Below are 19506 nucleotides of genomic sequence, written 5' to 3'. Positions count from 1 at the left end.
TGCTTTACCCCTATTCTTTGTGAATTTGGAGTTAAGGTCACTTATTCGAAGGCCTATCCTGTTTCGATTATATATAACTGGTCTGCACTTCACAAATAGTGATGTAACTAATGAATATTTTCTAAATAATTATCCAGATAGTTCATCTAATAATTATTTTATTACCTCAATTCTCGCATAGATAACATGGCTGGACTCCATCCCCACGGCAACCAGTACCTTCCGAACGAAGTCATTGCTGGATGGTTTGGAGAAGAACTAGAGAATGATCATCCTATCCCTTTGAATGATCACCATGGTGAAGACCTTTCGGATGATGCTAACTCCGAACCCAAGGTTGAGAACCTACCCCAGGCAGCTCCCTTTCCAAATCCTAACCCTCGTCCGACTTTTCATGGCCCGACCCCTCCGTGGGTGGAATGCTTGGAAACATGGAGCCAAGGACAAGATCAGCCCATGCCATTTAATGGTGACCGAAGCTTTTATGACCTGAGCAATGGGGGCTAAACAGACAGAATCTTGCCAATCCTAGTCCGTAGAGTGGCTCGAAATGAGATTCAAGGCAGGACAGCCCTATATCAGATCACAAAAGTTGTCACCAATGCGAGAATGCATACCCTCCGCACCATTCGTCAAGAAAATGCTCGTGAGAGATCTGAGAGCGACCATGAAGCCCGACTTCAAGCACTAGCTGAATCACGAGCCGAAGTTATAGAACTTCGAGTATGCCAGAGGGTGTACGAAAGACACCTACTTGATGTGGAACGCCAACTGGCTGAACTGAGAGTTCACCAGAGGGATGAACGTCGCCAATAGTAGATGCCTTACTTTATTTTTCCTTGTTAAAAGGAGTCGTTTTCTGTCTATGCCCGATGTGGCATTTTCTATGAAACTATCTTGTACTATAAGTACTTTAGTTAGGCCTTTATGATCTAAAGGACTATCTACTCTGGATATGATGTAAGACCTTTTACAAGGTCATTTTCCTGAAATTTTACATCTTAAATATCAAAGATATTGAAAGTCGGCTAACTTCTGTGTCATTCTTTATTCAAATACTCTCATCATACTTTCATTGGAGTATATCTGAAACATGCTTTAGTCAAGGCATTGGACTATAGCAATTTAGCTTCGGAGACATTTCCAAGTCTCTTTTAGTGGTTGGATCATGTTATTCACCAACCAACGATACCTCGGCTTGAACGACAAGCGTCTTGAGACCATTCTACGAACTTACTTCCACTCATTACTAGGAATGCATCATAGGGATGTAGGTCAACCCTTCATGAACACACTTCCACTCAGTACTAGGACTGCATCATGGGGACGTAGGTCAAACCTTCGCGAACATACTTCCAATCCGTACTAGGACTGCATCATAGGGATGTAGGTCAAACTTTCGAGAACATACTCTTACTCTTTACTTGAACAATCGAAGTACATCTAGGGTCAACCAGAATCGCTGACAAAATCCTTATCTTTCGTATTACATAATCATGTCGTCATCCGGAAACAGTCAGCCGAACAACGAAACCCCTGTTTTTCCTATGGACACCTCTACTTTCCAAGCCGCAGTTACAGCTGCCGTGATGGCTGCCGTGATAGCTTTCGTTGCAAACCGCAACACTATCAACGCAAACAAGACTAATAAAGGAGTTGACAATCTCGATCGTGGTAACGATCTGAGAAATCAACAAATAGTAACAGTCGCCACCGCCCAAAACAACAACTCGGAGTTCAAGAAACGAAAACGTCAAGCCCAAGTGGAAAGCAAGCGATTTCAGAGAATTGTCATGCAACAACAACAAGTGGAAACCTCTGCCATCCCAGTACCGAGCAGACCATATGAAGGAACACTCCCGAAGTGCAACCGGTGCAACTATCACCACAAAGGAATTTGCCGAGTATGGCAATGCAATAATTGCAACAAGATGGGCACATTGCTCGTTTCTGTAGAACTACCTCAACCACGGCAGCTAGCCTAGTTTGCTATTATTGTAGTGAGTTTGGGCACTATAAAATAAATTACCCGAAGATAGAGATCAAGGAAAGAACCCGCGTCCCCTTAACTCCTACTCAACACTTCACTTCCACTACCGATGCTGGCACTAGCCAGATATGTCATTTATGTGGAGATATGGGACATCTCAAGAAGGGCTATCCAATAACAATGAAATCAGGCACAAATGGGAAGATTCTTAGGATCACAGCTGCAGGAGAACCTACTCCGGACCCACGTTAATGTAATTAAGGCATTTCGTTGTAACAGACTTATAAACCATCCAAAACTAGTGCAACTAGAATCTTATCTTTTGCGAGATCCCGTCGGTATAGGGATGCTCGTGCTACGTATACTTGTCTTTTGTAGTATACCTTGTTCACAGCAATAGTCTTATAGTAAGTCTACGGTACTGTAACTCGGTTGATGGTTACACAGTTGTGTTTTGTCTGTAACGCCTTATGCTCAAATCTAATGTCTTTAGTTCCCATATTATTCCGACATTATCATACACTAGATTCAATTTGATCCGCACAAAAACAGCTTCATACGTACACCTCTTTCTTCGAAATCGCCTTTCCAGCGAAGCCGTTATACCAGGTCACCGAAGTACTCATGCATGGAGTACCTCATATTTCTTAGCCCTTCCAAAGAAATCTCCACAAACCTCCCCGAAGTACCACTCGTACAGTACGTCAAGTTCAGTCCAAAGATCCATACGGTTCATCTGTCGCTGAAGAATGTATACATAGGGGTGATATATAAACAAGGTTCTACAAGTTTAGAATTGATGATTCCACTTTAACTTCTTTTTCCTCGATGGGATGTGAGCTTAAAGAAGAATCAGTTATTCGACTACCTTTTCAATCTTAGTTATATACAAATCGTATACACGAGACTGCAATTGATGAACCATGTATAACGTCTAATATGAACGTCAGGACGGAGACTGCCCAAGACTACGAGTAATCGCATCATCATGTAAACAAGCCTAGAGCCCAATACGACTTCTGCAACCAGATCGCCCTACAGTCTAAACACCCACAGAAATACAAGAACAATCCGGACAACTTAGCGAACTACTCAGCAATAGAATTGGAAGACTATGCTTCTCACCCCGGAGAGCTCCGGTCTTATTCTTCCAGAAGTCGACGGATTGCATCTTTTGTTCCTCGGCTATCGAGGACTCCGTCAAGATTTCCATTAGAAATTGTTACCTCTGCCTCGCATAGACTAATCGGTTGAGCAAACGCAAGGAACGAGTTACCTTTCAGAAATGGACCAAGATCCAAATATCAGCAGTTTCGAGTGTTAGGGAAGGATGTCCTGAAGACTACCCTCCGAACTTGATGCGGACACTTCGAGTCCGTAGTGATACCCCTCGGATATGACCAATACGCCCATAATATTCATGAGCTTAATGAGTAGGGTACTCCATTCTTACTTGGATCAATTCGTCATTCTCCTTGTAATGACTCACTTATCTACCCTCGTAGTAAGAAGGAATCCATGGAAACATTACCCTCAGAGAAACTTTCGCAAAGTTCTCTAAACACGAGTTTTGGAATTGAAGAGTCAGATTCCTAAGACACACTATTAGTGATTTGGGAATTCTTGAGTACTCTTTCAATTTATCATGACCGTTGAGAATTTGTCGACACCGAAGACGCCGACAGAAATTCGCCAAATTCTAGGTCTTGCAGACCTACTGTCGTAGTCCATTCAGAACTCCTCGCAAATTATAGAAACCCTTACGGATTTGACCCAGCAGGGGGTGGCCCTTGACTGGGAAGTTAAGCAAGAGAAAGAAACCTTCGAATTCCAAGTGAGAGACCAAATTCTTTAGGATGACTCACTCTGGGAATGGCTTAATACGCTTCGTAAAGCGTGGAAAGCTAAATCCAAGATAGTTAGGACCTCCGAGATTCTTACTAGAATCGGTTGTGTATCTCACAAACTAGACCTACTCCGCGAGCGTAGTAATGTACATTTTACCCTTTGCGTCTCGATCTTGAAAACATACCTTTCCATCAGGACTCTTGTAAGTCCACTCGATGAGATCGAGATTAACGAGATCCTCGCCTTCATAGAAGAACCGTAGTGACCCTCGACCGAGAGGTTAAGCGGACGAAGCAGCGCCGCCTCCCTTTAGTGAAGGTTCGTTGGGATACCAACCAAGGACCCGAATTCACTTATGAGCACGAGAACCAATCGATTAGGAAATTCCCACCTCATGACTCGATCATTCGTACCTACTTCCTTACCTAAATTCTAATTTCAGGACGAAATTTCCTCTAACAGGGGGATGATGTGACAACCCGAAATTTCAATTCTATACAAACAATATCAAGTTAATAGAAGTTAGAACAGTTGCAGTAAATTTTTAGACTTTTGGTATAAGTTTGAGTATTTCAAGATTTACACTTAGAGAGATATCACGAAAGAGGATGCACTAGGGTATTGTGCAACTCTGTTATTCCAAAACTCTATGATATTAGAGTTCAATGCCTGAATAAAATATTTTCTGCCAAAAAACCCAGGGGTATATATATGGTTCTTAGCCATATTTATTCATTTGTTACATTTCCAACCAGAGAAAAGCCAAATTCTCTCTCACGGATCTTCGGCCTTTCGTCCCAAATCGTGAGTATTTCTATCTAAGTGTATTATAGGGCTTGATATGTGTCTAGTAACCAAGAAATCATAAGAAGCCCACAAGATCAAAGAGTTAACGGCCCAAGAACATCTTGGACCGTAAACCCTTCTTTAAGGGGCAAAGAGTGCCCTAGTCCCTTCCTTTTGCAATGAAACTAGCCTAGACTTGTATCCTAATGTATGAAGGACTAGAAAACACCCCAAGAACACATGGAGTAAGGTGTTCACGGCCCAAGAAGTTCTTGGACCGTGAACCCCAATCAAGATTGCCAAAGTGTGCTTTAGCTCTTCATAAGCCTTGGACACTAGCCTAGATTCATTCCTAGTTAAGTTAGGGGATTAAAAACACCAAAAACACCCTTTACATGAGAGATTACGGTTGTAATATCTAAGGGAATTGGTTCCGGGGCCGTGAACTCCCCAAAGGAGTTGAAAGGTGCCCTAATCTATTCCAAAGACTTTGCCATTAAGTAGAAATGCTTCTTAGGGTCTTGTAAAGCCTCAACACATCAAATGGTCAAGTTAGTATGAGCTTACGGCCGTAAACCCATGAGTTTATGACCGTAAACTCATTTGTTGATGACCTTAGGGCCGTAAACTCCATTAAGGATTTTTCCTTGAACCCTACACACACTAGCTTTTCCCTACAACACTTAGATGCAATCCTTGAGGCTTATAACACTTGTTAAAGGTGTTTAGCATGTCCTAGGGTGTCTAGATCTTGTTTATTAGTTGTTTAAAGACTAATTTGATACATATATGTGATATTATATGTTAACTAGGATCATAGAGTGTGTTCAAGACTTCACTTGACACCTAGCAATCCTACATCTTCAATTCATCCGTACCACTCATTACAGGTGAGTTCATACCCCTTAATCAATGTTGTAAATGTTTTTAGATGTTTTTATGGGGGGGGGGGGGCAGATACAAGTAGAATCATGCTAGTTATTATATCAATCACATGTGATTAATAAGCAGCATTCAAATGATTTATTACTCACTAGTTGTATTACCAAACAGATTTTCATAAACGTTTTATATGTTTAAGACTCCTTATTAAACTGTTCATTATACATTGTATGTTTCATTTCAAACTCATTTACAATTGTGTTTCAAACAAATGTTTCTTTATACTTAAGGTGTTTTATCAAACCAATACTTTCGACCCGTTTTATAGGCTGACATCAAGTCGACCTTTACTTAGATAGTAATCATGTTCAAATGTGTTACAAAACTTATTTTATGCTTTTATATTGTCAATTGCATGCCTATGTATGTATATTTATATAAGAAATTTTTAAAGGACTTAGGAAGGCTAGCCGATCTATTTCCTTTTCGCTGTTGGGATGTGGTCTGGTGACGTACCGGGTATTCGTCCGAAGGTCGTTTAAATATTAGTTATGTATTATGTGTACATATATAGTCATAAAGGTTCTATCAGTCAGTTCAATACCCTTGGGTTGCAAGGGTATACTCCCATGTTCATACGTACCATTTATATTACTAGTAAGCTACCATATAGGTAGTTTAGGAAGATACTAATACGTTTACTAGAATGCGGCATCATACCACAAGTTAGTTCATTCATGAGTCTATACATGCTAGATAGAGAGAGAACACACATTACAGCTAGTACACACAGTACATTACTATACATGCTAGATATAAAGAGAACACACATTACAGCTAGTACACACAGTACATTACTGTACATGCTAGATAGAGAGAGAACACACGTTACAACTAGCACACGTAGAACATTACAATACACTACTGTACTATTACATGATTACGTTTACATGATTACGTTTAGATGATTACGTTTACACGATTACGTTTACATGATTACGTTTAGATGATTACGCTTACATGAGTACGTTTACATAGATACGTTTACATGAGTGCGTTTACATATACGATAATAGGACATACATCACTAGGTGCTATAGCATGGAACGATTTCAGGATCTAACTATACCAATGAATCACAACGTATTTTGATAGTTATATTGAGTATACATGATCACAGTAATGTGGATGTTCACGGCTTGCAAACACGCAGGGGTCGTGTATGGGTCCCAAAATCTCTTTGACAGGGAAGCATCTAGCCTAGGATCTAGCCATCACATTATGCCTTATCCCTCAATAAGGCAAAATAGTACATAAGTAGTCACTTATTACAAATACTACAGTACTTACGAGATTACAATAAGTTAAAGGTAATTAGTACGGTTGTAGTTATTTGATACTACACCATAGTACTATTTCATTTTCCCATTACATTCACTTTGTGAACATTCACACGATGCACGGTAATGTAGAAGCTATATTTTTGGTTAATGATAGTCGGATTTAGGAAAATACACACTCTTACAGGATACACACACAGATAATAGATGCCTTGGTAGAAGGCTACTCTCAGTAGGAAGCATAGGGCTTTCTAGGATGTTCAAAACGTTTTCATACTTACAGTTCATGTACATACAAATACTTACAGTTCATATACATAAAAATACTTACAGTTCATGCACATACAAATACTTACATACAAATTAAGACACTAAAATACTTATGATCTCACCAGCTTTAAAGCTGATACTCGCTTTCAAAATAACTTGTATCTTCAGGTCAACAGTAGACAGGTACCGATGCAAGGTTTAGAGAAGATGGTGCTCTTTCAAGACTCATCTTTCATTTTGATTTATACTTTAGTGTTTATCATAATTTGACAGAACACACTTGTATTAAAATTATATTATTAATGCAATGGATAATGTTGTTGCTTGTTTACTACTATTCATTGTTGTGATACTGTACATGACGTCCTCCACCCCAGAACGTTTCCACCGTTCATGGGTTTGGGGTGTGACACACACCCACTACTTCGGGCCTCACCCGCTACAACGACCCCGTCGCTCCAGGCCCCACTTGGCTTCGAGCCCCGCTCGGATACAAATCTGTTTCACATAGGCCTCGCCTGTCACTGGGCCTCGCCCGCTAACATATACTAACACATAGTCATGTCACAACACATAAGCTAACATATACTAATAAATCCTGTCCTGAGGCCTCGCCTATCTTGGGCCTCGCCCTTGTCCTGCTACTGATGAGTCATGGAACCCCGTCCACGCTCCTACTGATAATGAGATACGGGCCTAGCCTACACTCACTCTTTCCCTAACTTGGGCCTCACCCCTGTTTTGCTGCTAATGAGATGTGGAACACCGTCCACACTCTGCTATTGGTGAGATACGGGACCTCGCCCACACTCACCTCCCTACCAGGCACATGCATGTACCACACAGACAACAAGTATAAACTATAATATAAACCATTCCTTGGGCACCCGCCCGCTATCATTGGACCTTGGTCCTGAATATCATTCTAGCATACTGCGCCTAGGGCTAACCCCCGGGTCTTCCTACTCATAACTACATGGGCCGGCATTGTGGCTGTAGACCCATTCACACAAAGGGAAACTCACTTGGTACTGCTGAACTTGCTAGTAACCCCTTTAGATGCTGACTGACAATTCCCTGAACCGCTGCTCCATTAGCTCCCCGAGCTACCAATACCAAAACATATATCACTTAGCTTAACTGTTCTCCAAAAATCAACTAAGTCAACTCTGGTCAAAGTCAACCTTCCAGGTCAACCCTACTCGTCGAGTCTGCCTACTGACTCGCCGAGTTCATTAGCTCATAATCCTTTCATTCGCGACTCGACTCGCCGAGTCAGCCCCTGACTCGCCGAGTCTACCGATTTCTGAGTCCTGACTAGGGCTGTTCACTATTCGGATAAAACCAAATTATCCAATTGGACAATTTGGATTGGACTATTTGGTTCGGATATTCGGATTTTTGGATGTGTTTTCAACAAAATCGAATTATTATTTTGGATTTCGGATTGGTTTTAGTTTATAAAATCAAAACCGAATAGTCCAAAAAAACCGAATAAACATTTATAATTTATCCATTTATAATATATATCTATAGTTATTTATTAATTTTGTAATTTGTTTTTCAAAACAGGTTCAAAACGTTTCACCTGATAAAATAAACCATTAATATGCATTTTCTCTCAAAAGTTTTCTATCTATAAGATATTTAAGTTTAATATATCTTCTTATTTGTTGTTTATAAATTTCAAATCACAACTAAATAATTTGTTTTTGCTTCTTGTATAAAGTTGGTTAATATTATAATTATATGTCGTTTTTAAAATGTTTCGGTTTTTGTAAACAAAATTATAAAAACCGATCCAACTGAATTGTAATTGGTTCGGATCGGATCGGATTTAAATTTAGTTTGGACTATGCGGATTCATGTTTTGAAAACCGAAATCAATTTGGATTCACTTGATTGGATCGGATCAAACCGATCCATCCAAACCAACACCCCTAGTCCTGACCTGTCCAACTCACTGAGTCCCCACTCAACTCACTAATCCGAGTCCTAACTTGAAGGGTTTGGGGTTTCGCGACTTGACTCGCCGAGTCCAAGAAAAGACTCGCCGAGTCCCAGGCAATCTTCAACAGACTCGCCGAGTTGTTCTTCCAAATCGCCGATTTCCTGCCCAACTTCATCCAACTCGCCGAGTCCACCCATGTGACTTGCCGAGTCGCTCCAATTCTTAATCCATTCAGTGGCTTTTCAAGCCATGCAGGGGCTCCAAATCATAGATCCTTACTTCCAAATTCTATCCCTCACGTAAAGGTGCAAACTTTACGTGTAGCTAAGGAGATCTAGGCCCAAAACACTCCAAACTTGGGTTTAGGACAACCATGCTTCACCTACACCCCCAAGACTGATACTTTATGACCCTCTAGGCCAGAATACACTTAGATCTGAAGTAGCAACTTCAGATTTGGGCTCTAACTCGAAATGGTTCAAGGACATGGCATGAAAGCCCCAAATCTCATAACAAAGGGAAAACTAGATGAAGAAGGGTGAAAATAACGACTTAATACCTTCAATAACTCTGAAAGATGACCCAAACTCTGGATCTAAATCCAATCCTTGGAGCCCCAAAGATTCCTTCCTTCCTTTTTCCTTCAAATCACCCAAAAATGGCAAGAGACTTGAATATGCAACAATAGAGGCTGAGGGTTTTAGTTTCTGGATGAGAGAGGCTCCAAGGAACCCTAATGGAGAGAATAAGACAATTAAATAGTGCCCGAAGTCCCGGATTTAGGGTTTGCCTCTTCAGACCGGACTCGCCGAGTCCTCTTTGCCGACTCGCCGAGTCGGCTACTTAATCGATCCCCCGGATCCCGCACCGACTCGACGAGTTCCTCCCTGGACTCAACGAGTTGAACCTTTGACTTAGGGTTTTTCCTTTTCTTTCTTGGTCTTTCTGATTATGGGTATTACATATGGTGTACATGCAACCCTATAAACGTTGGATCTATGTTTTCTCTATTATACATGCAAATACTTAGTATTCCAAGATTTCATCCTAACTAGCATAATATGAAGCAACTATACTACAAAAGCCTAGTTAGATAACATACCTTTTGATGTAGCTTGAAGTCTTAAACTTTAAGAGCATAGCCCCAATAGTGTGGAAGCCTCAAGTGGAATCATAAATCACCAAAAACACCTTGGAAAGCTTGAGAGAATAGTAAGCACACTAGAAATTGGCTCACTCTTGTTTACTCACACACTAGTCTCAATTCATGTGCCAAAGACCTCTTTATATAGTATCGAGGATTAGGGTTACATTCATGTAAACCCTAATACCCATGACCTTTCATTTCCATAGGATCCATGGGTTAAAAACTCCATGGACTATCCATGCAAGCTTAGCCCAACCTAAATGAACTTGGCCCATCCTATATATAAGAGTCCATATTTAGTTAGTTCCTTTTTTATCACTAAATTAATTCTAAATTAATTCTTGATCAATACTAGTTAAATAATATGATTCCATATTAATATATTAGAACTTATAATATATTAATATAAATCATAAACACACTATTCTCAAAAGACTATCCATATAAATTGTTCCAGTGAAGTGCAATACCAATAATAGTTATGGGCTTAGACATCTAATCCAACAGGTAAGCCCTGAAAAAATGTAAAGAAAAGAAATAATTGGTTATTGATTATGATTTTTAACATCAACAAGGTAGATGACTTTTGACCTGTTGACATTGGGTTCACTTAGTTGTTTAATAACTGATTTGGCAATGCTACAATATTTTATATTCTTTTCAATTTGTGGGAGGGACATGGGCAAATCCCAAAGTCTAGGTTTAAGATTTAGGTGTTGTTTCATTTTTACTTAATGATTACAGGATTTAATCTTGTAATCTATATATGGGTTTTTTTGTTTTGATAGATAAGAAACAACCTTTGTTTATACAACATTTCTTTTAAGACAAAAAGCTAAATCAGTCATTTAATCTCTTTCCTTTATAAAGAGAAACAATATATGTTCACACAACACTTTTCTCAATCAAATATGAGGGTGAAATGCTCATTTGTTCTCATCAGTAAAAAGAAGAAAAAACCTTGGTTCATACGACACTTGTTTCAGACAGACACATGGCTAAAAATAAAGTCTTTCTTAATACAACAATTTTTTTCAAACAGAGAGAAGGTTAAAGCAGTCATTTACTCTCATCAGTAAAAGAAACAACCTTTGTTCATAGAACACTTTATTCAGATTTAGAAGACAGAAGGGTAAGAGGTCCTTTTAGTCTCATGATTAGTAATTGTGACTATTTTTGTTGTTATACAGGATTACATGGAAGACTATGAAGTATTTGTTCCATCTCAGTCCTTACAAGATCTTGAATTCCACGTAGACGCCATTTGCCGCAACAAATCAGCAAGTGACCCGTGTCCTACAGATGTCCATGATTTTGAGGGGACCAAACATACAGTGCAAAAACGGGGCATGATTTCAAACTAACAAAAAAATTCAAAGACACAGATGCTTCAAGTTATGATGGTCTTGTCATCCATGGAGGCCTAGCTCCAAAATACTTGGCACTAGACCAAGATGTTATTAAAGTTGGTCAAACATTTCATGGATGCTGGAAAGCCCATATATTCCATCTGCCATGGTAAACAGATTCTATCAACTACTAGTGTTCTCAATGTAATGGAAATATTTATATATAAATTTCAATCTCTCATCTGTACAAAAGAAACATCTTTTCCTTTTACTATAAATAATAGGTTTTTTACTTTGAGTAACCAACCAATGATGAGTTGTTTTGACTTTTTACTATTGGATTTAAAAGGGGAAGAAATGTATTGCATATCCTGCTGTGAAATTGAATGTGGTGTTGGGTGGTGGAACATGGTTAGAACCGGACCCAATTGATCGTTGCTTTACGGATGGAAATCTTGTAACCGGAGCCGCCTGGCCAGCTCACCCTCAGTTCGTTTCTCAGTTCATGTCATTGCTTGGTATTCGTGTATGTTTCTAGTAACATTACATGGTTTTTTTATCACTTATATTATATACACACTAAAATCCGTATGCCTTTCGGACTCTAGTGCTCACAGCCCACCTGTGTTTATAAAAAATACCAAGATAATTAGATAAACCAGGTAATGATAGTACACCACCAATTTGTTAAAACTTATATAATAGCTTTTATATTATATCCTCACAGTTACCATACTTTTTTTTCAAATTTATAATAGCTTATATATTATATCCTCACAGTTACCATACCTACGTGTCACATGTGTTACTTGTTACTTGCATCAATTAAGTAGTTGAAGATCTAGTTGGATATAAATAGTTGGTGAGTATCATATAAGAAAAGTAACAAACAAGGTTAAAAACTACAGAAATTACAAAAGTAACAATCAAGGTTAAAAACTACAGAAATTATAACAAAGCAAATGGATTTGATTATATAATTATGAAGTGTCTAACCTCCAATCCACCATGAAAGCAGAATGAAAGGAGATCTTTAGACCTTAATGGAAGTTGTTTATCTGGAGGGTAGACAAAAAGAACCTGAAAGTAATGCAAAATGATAAGAAATCATCATATCATATTTCATAACAATGGAAGAAAGTCAAAATTTTGAGTTTTGACCTGTAGCTGAGGCTCAAGATTTGGTTCTACACGAAACTGATGCCTTCCTAGACCTTCAGATCTTCTTCCAAAATACTGCCTCTGAAGTGCCTAAATGTCATAATTTGGATGCAATCCAACCACTACCATGCTCTCAAATAGCCTAGAAGGTTCTTTCAATATCCTTTGATGATATAAGATTTGGAAATGATAAACAATCATCAAGAATTCAAGTTTCAGGAATGAAAGATAGGAGTAAAGAAAAAGAAAAAAAATAAAGATATTACATATTTACATACTAGGGCATCTGAAAGCTTGCCCATTGACGTTTTTGGCTAGTTAATACTTTTGGATTGTAAGTTGTGCTTTTATCTTAAAAAGGAGGAGATAAACCTTTCAGTGCTCTGAAAACTTGATTCTGAAGCTTTTGAAGAGGACTTGTATCCTCTTTTGATGAGAATACCACTAAAGGTATTGGTGAAGGAGAAGCAGGAGTAACAGTAGTTCCAAAAGCATCTTCAGCTGTCTGCACCAACCTGGGCTACTTGCCACTTCATGAGTTCCATTCCCTTTCTCCATGAGTGGAAGTGGAATTCGAAGTCCTTTTTGTTATTAATATTAGTATTTTGATAATAAAAATTGCAACAATACCTAGCATAGTTCTTCCTTTGCCAGGATTAAAACATGGTTTAAAAGGGAAAGATAAAACAGAAATGCACCATTTTTAGATCTTGGGGAGCCAACTGAGATGATACTGTCGGTCGGATTGAGGGCGTTAGGGTTTCCATGAAGATGAAGACGGTAGACTAACACTGAAAGAAGAACAAGAAAGGGGTTTGAAATGATAAAGATGCAAAAACATGAAAGAAGAAATTATACTCTATCGAGGAGAGACTTACCTAAAGTCGCATGAGAAGAAGTGTTTGTGCAATCAGAGTAGTTTTAGGGTTTCCTTCGGTTACTCCCTTCACATCTCCGACAATCTTCATCTATGGAGGAGAGAGATGAGAGAAAACCCAGTGGAGGGGGAGAGACGAGAAGGTGGATGCATCGATAGGGAGAAAACAAACTCAGAGAGTGGAGTGAAGTCAGATTTAGGAGAAGTTGTATCAATTTTATGGAGAAATCAAACCAGTTGGTCTTTGTTGTTGATTTTCTTTATCGGGATTACTAGCTCGTGAATAGAGAGAAAGCTTAGGGTTTCTTGATTGAGAGAAAGGTTAGGATTGATAGAACTTGCGAGAAAGATCTTGTAGAAGGAGTTGATAAAGCCCGAGGCTGTGACAATGACCATATGAGATAACAAACGGCTGACTCCGACGTAGGTGCAATATGCGTGCACTGATGCTTTTTCTGAGTTTTAGAATGGGGAGGCTCTTGATTGTGAGAACCTAAACTAATTCGAAGTTGAATTAACAGTTTTTGATCTAAGGCACCGTTTCTCAAGAACAAATTAGGGTTCTTAATATTTAGGGATTTATGATTTAGGGTGATTTGGGGATTTGTAGTAGGTGGGATGTTTAATTTTTTTGGGAATGGAAAATGGTTATGAATGATTTAGGGTTCTTAGTAGAGGATTTTAGAAGCAGAAGAAGGAGTATCAGGCGAGGTGTTTAATTTTTTTGGGATTTCATTTCCCAAAAAAATACGGAGAACACGCCTTCTTAAAAAATATAAAGTGACACCTTTATACGACATGCTTTTTATGATAGGTGCCCTCCATGTTTTTTTTCTTGTATGACACTAATTTCAGGGCACACATAAATGCTTGTCCTCTATCCTTCAAATTGTAGAAGAGATGACATAATTTTTAGGGCACACACTTTTGCGTATCGTAAATCACTGCGTGTCATTGTTTGTGTGTCATTAAAGGGCTGTTTTCTAGTAGTGATGAGGATGACTACAGTGACATTTCAAAAAATATTAATCAACACATGATGATTCCTTTTCAACATAGTTTCATTAAACCTGTTTGGCTATTCTAATATCTTAAATTAATAGTCAAAACTTGAGCTCTATGCCTCAAATTTATCATTTTTTTACAGCTTCTCATAACAATGGAACAATTCCCAGAAAGAACATTGTTTGGTGGAGCAGTTTCCACTATTTTCTCACTTACGTTGGAAGTTAGTTTTGTAATTTACCTTTTAGGTCTCTATTTGTTTAATATACATTCTTCACTCTATAAGAAAGTTCAAAATTTTCAATTGTAGGATGTAAGCAATAGTCGTGAACTTCTTGATCATTAGCTTTGTTTTTTTCTTCCATGCTATTACAATTACACAATTGTATCCAACTTAAGTTTAATCCCAAATTGATAGATAAATTGTGAATCTAATTATTATTTTGTATTTGTTATTGGATATTTATTTGTTCAGGAGGTGTTTGTGGATCCTGCACGTGACGAAAGCCTGATGGAAGTGGTACTTCGTTTTTACATGACCTTGCTAGAGAACAAGGCGCTGAGGGCAATATTGTAATTTCCTTCCCCCCAGTATTGATCAAATATCTTAAATACCTATTATTTATGTTAAAAAGAAAAATAAATCTTTTGTTTTTATTTATCTGATCCAAGTGACTGAGCAGTCAACAGTGTTTGAGGCTCTTGAACTCCAATTTAGAAACTTATCAGCTGTAATAACAACTGCAATTACCCTAATGGTATAAAAAATAAATATTTTTTTTATTTTTCTCTTAATAAACCCATATATTCATAACTAATAATAGATATAAAATTATTCAGTTTTTGTGTTTGGATTTCATTATTTCCATGGGAGGATAGAAAGAATTCAATTCCTTCCTGCCTTTTCATTGAAAGACCAAAATACCCTTACTATTTACTTTAAAAGCTGATATAACAAGTCAAACCAGTTATTTTGGTAAAATATATGAAACTTTTCTGGTTTGATTGAAAAAAAGAAAGTATTACTGGTCAAATTGCAAAAGTGGTCGAAATATAATATTTCTTCTTTTTGGTCAATTGCATTAAATAAAAAAAATTCAATATTGTGTATTTACAAAAAATAATATATACATATATATATATATATATATATATATATATATACACACTCACACACACACGTGAACCAAACATATTGTAATTCCTTTGACAAATTCTGATTCCTTTATTGTTGTAGGCCATCTCTAAAGCAAGACAATAAAGAGAAGCACAAAATCTAGTGATGATATCTTTTATAATTTCATTATCCAATCCTCCATTAAATTGTTTTTTAAATAATATATATATATATATATATATATATATATATATATATTTTATTTAGGTATACTTGGTGAATTTGAGAGTCAAAGGAGTTGGGACAGATGTAGATATTACTGTATATGAGCTTGTCTTCATAAAGTATATCTTTTTTTTAATTTATGAACTACATTGTGGTTGCAGCCCATTGAGTGAAAGTGCGACCTCGGTTGGAGCCGGTTTAATCGTTCCGGCTGCACAGTCTGGTCGAACCGTGATGGTTGAAGTTTTTAAACAAGTGGTCTCTTACAACTTCACATGTGCGCCGCCAAGGTGGCCAACGGTTGCGACAGGTTGCGTAATGATGACATGGAAAAAGGAGAACATGTTCTGTTGATTAGTTTTTTGCATGTATTGGGAGCTGATGGGAAGGACATTTTGGGTTGTATAGTTGGAGTGGTGGCTGATGAGGAATTACATGGTGACAAAGATGCTCTGGTTTATAGGATTTCACGGGGTTGAGGGATTATAGACCTCACTTAAAAGATTAAATTACTCTTTTTGTGTTGTTTTTTATAGGGTCTTTGTGCTTTCGTTGCTAACGTTTTTGGTCCTTGGTGTTGCAGGGAAAACAAGTGATAAGAACAATTCAAAATGTGATACAAAAAATTAGAGGACTGGAGGAACCTGATAGGTAAACTCTAATAGTTATGTACTTTAACTACTTCATTGCATAAAGCATGTTAAATCATAATATGATGTCCAGATAAGAAAACAAAATCCAAAGTAGACAAAAACGAAAGTGAGAAGGTTAATTGTGTGTAAAGCTTATCATTACATTTAAAATATTAGGTAATCATCGAGATTCTGAATAAAATTACTTAATTGCAATATTTGAAGGTTGATGATGAGAAAGGAGCTAGAAGGATTAACCTATAAAGAGCTTGAACACTTAGAGCATCAACTTCATGATGACATGTTAGCTGTCAAAAATCGAAAGGTGTTAACTTTTACATCATTTTTATCATCAAGTCAAATAAGTGTTTCTTTCTATTTTCAAACTTAATAATGTAACAGCCAGAAAACTAGGTACCCTTCTATTTAGCTCCTTCATCTTTGTTATGTTATCATTTTAGGGTTGCATGTTAGGCGAGTACGCTGCGCGTACTCGTGCGCTTCATTTGGACGCGTTCACCCTCAGGTACGCTAGGCGTACCCAAGGTTACACGGGGCGTAACCGGTCCAGACCTAAAAACCCTAATTCATTTGGAGGGCTATAAAAGGAATGTGTGGCTCGACTTCTCAGCCACCATCCCTCAGAAAGAAACCCTAAAGAGAGTGTGCATCCATTCTTAGGCCATTTGTGAGTATTCTAAGCTTGGTGGTGCCATTTCAAGGTAGCAAAGGAGAAGAGGAGCTCATTGGGAAGGCTAGAAGTGGTACTCAAGTGTAGATCTGAGCTTTGCAAAGGTTGAGGCTTCATTATAAGGTAAAAAGCTCGGATCTTGTCCTATAGTTCTTGTAATATGCTTCATGTACCATTTTCTAGGGTTTTAGTCCCAAAGGTGGAGACTTTTGAGCAAATGGTCTCCATAAGCTTAGATCCTTTGTATTTCTGGTCTATTTGAGTTGTAGACTCATAAAAATGTAATCTTGGTCGTGAATATTGCACCATGCATGAGATCTAGGTCCTTGAGTTGGATTAGAGTGATGTTATGAAGTGTTGGAGCCTTTACAGCCATACCAAGGCTTAAAGGTCTCGACTTTATGGGTATAGACGCATAAGCAGAGCCGGATCTAGAAGTTGGAGTAATGGCTTAACCGATTAAGACCAGAAATGGTGTATGTTAGAATCTGATGATTACGCTGGGCGTAACTTCCAGTACGCGCAGCGTACTGGGTGGAGACCCCGATCCATGGTTGGCGATGTACGCCCCGTGTACATCAAGCTGTACGCCCCGCGTACTCATAAGGTTGACTTTTGTTGACTTTTAGGGTTTTGGTCAACATGAAGACTTTGGGTCAAGGAAGGGTAAAATGGTCTTTTACCCTCTAAGGAATGATGATAAGGGGTAAAGTTTTGTTGTGAAAGTCTTTGATTATTAAAATGATATTTTTATGATTACGCGAGGTAGAGTCGTCGTTGGATTTTGGGAGATAGCGAGTACGCGAGATCTTAGACTTTCCAAGAGGTGAGTCTTCTCACTATACGTTACCTTGAGTGGTATTTTGAGTTGACCAGAGGGTCTTATGTGCTATGTATGAGATTATGTGTTATATTTGAGATTACATGCTATGTGTTATTTGTATGCTGTATGACTATATAGACCGGACCGGAGGGTCCAACGATTCAGACCGGGTCAGAGGGCCCAATGAGCTATGACTGGACCGGAGGGTCCGACGAGCTACGGGACTGGAGGGTCCCGCTGAGACATCTTGACCAGAGGGTCGGGTTAGCCTCGAGTGGCGTATTTGTGGTATGTGGTATTTTGGGGAACTCACTAACCATTATGCTTACAGTTGTTGTGTTTGATGTCTCAAGTACCAGCGAGGACCATGGGAAGGCGACGGCTTGACTCGTACACACTCACACCGATGGAGTTCACTTTTGAGAGATCTTGGGAATTTGTTTTGAAAACACTGTTGTTTCGGATTTGAAATTATGATATGATATACATTTTGTGGTTTTAAAAAGTAAAAATTTAATTGGAAATTTTACGTTGTTACAAATAATAATAATAATAATAATAATAATAATAATAATAATATGTGTTTTCAAATGATCTTTCATAATCACAAGTAACATAAAATTAACATGAATATACTTAATTACACCTATGTTATTACATAATTCTCTTTAGTTATGCCTCAGGATATGACATTGATGGAAGAGATCGAACAAACTAAATTACAAGTAATAAGTTTGTTAATACATAAAAATTCCATGTTAATGTATTAAGATACTATGCGTTTACCTATTTGTCCTGTTTTTTTCTCCCAACTCAACTCACATTAAAGTTGACGTGTATTATGACATTTGGTTTATGAAATGCAAGGGTAAATTGGTAATTTGGCCACATTTACATGGTTGCCAAGGACACAGGCTGTACCCAAGTTGCACAAGGATTAATGACCAAAATCTATAGATGGAACTAGATCCTGGATTATCCAGATTCAGTAAATCACGTATTTTCTGAAGCATTTATGTTGGTGAGTTTCTATATATTCTGCTACTTATTAAAATTACTTTTTTTTCTAATTATTTGTTGTGGGTTCTACTCTTTTTGCAGCCACATTATAACTCTCATTTACTACACCCTCATATAACCAAAAAAAAAGAAACTCAACGTCAATGGTGCAACTAATTCCATCTGGTTACTTTTAAAGCACTTTAGGTAAGTCTATATGTCGAGTTTTTTGTAAAAAATAGGCACTTTTCAAATCTGTTTGTAAGAAAGGGGCTCTTTCAAACTCTTTTGTAAAAATGGGGTTATGGCCCCACTTCTTTCCACAAGATTTATATTTAAGTTACATATACGGTCCTTTAAGTATCATCTAATTATCATTTTCAGTTATACATTTGTTTTTTTTTATATTTTAT

The 19506-nt window shown here is 37.9% G+C and overlaps 2 pseudogenes; both read left to right on the top strand.

The window, feature by feature from the left end:
• Positions 1 to 1547: 1547 nt before the first annotated feature.
• Positions 1548 to 12135, top strand: LOC111903620 (protein DJ-1 homolog D-like; annotated as a pseudogene).
• Positions 12136 to 14760: 2625 nt separating this feature from the next.
• Positions 14761 to 16374, top strand: LOC111903619 (uncharacterized; annotated as a pseudogene).
• The last annotated feature ends 3132 nt before the right edge of the window (positions 16375 to 19506 follow it).

The sequence above is a fragment of the Lactuca sativa genome, chromosome 8 (genome assembly GCF_002870075.4).
Source record: "Lactuca sativa cultivar Salinas chromosome 8, Lsat_Salinas_v11, whole genome shotgun sequence".
NCBI lineage: Eukaryota > Viridiplantae > Streptophyta > Magnoliopsida > Asterales > Asteraceae > Lactuca > Lactuca sativa.
This window is presented reverse-complemented; position numbering and strand designations above follow the sequence as displayed.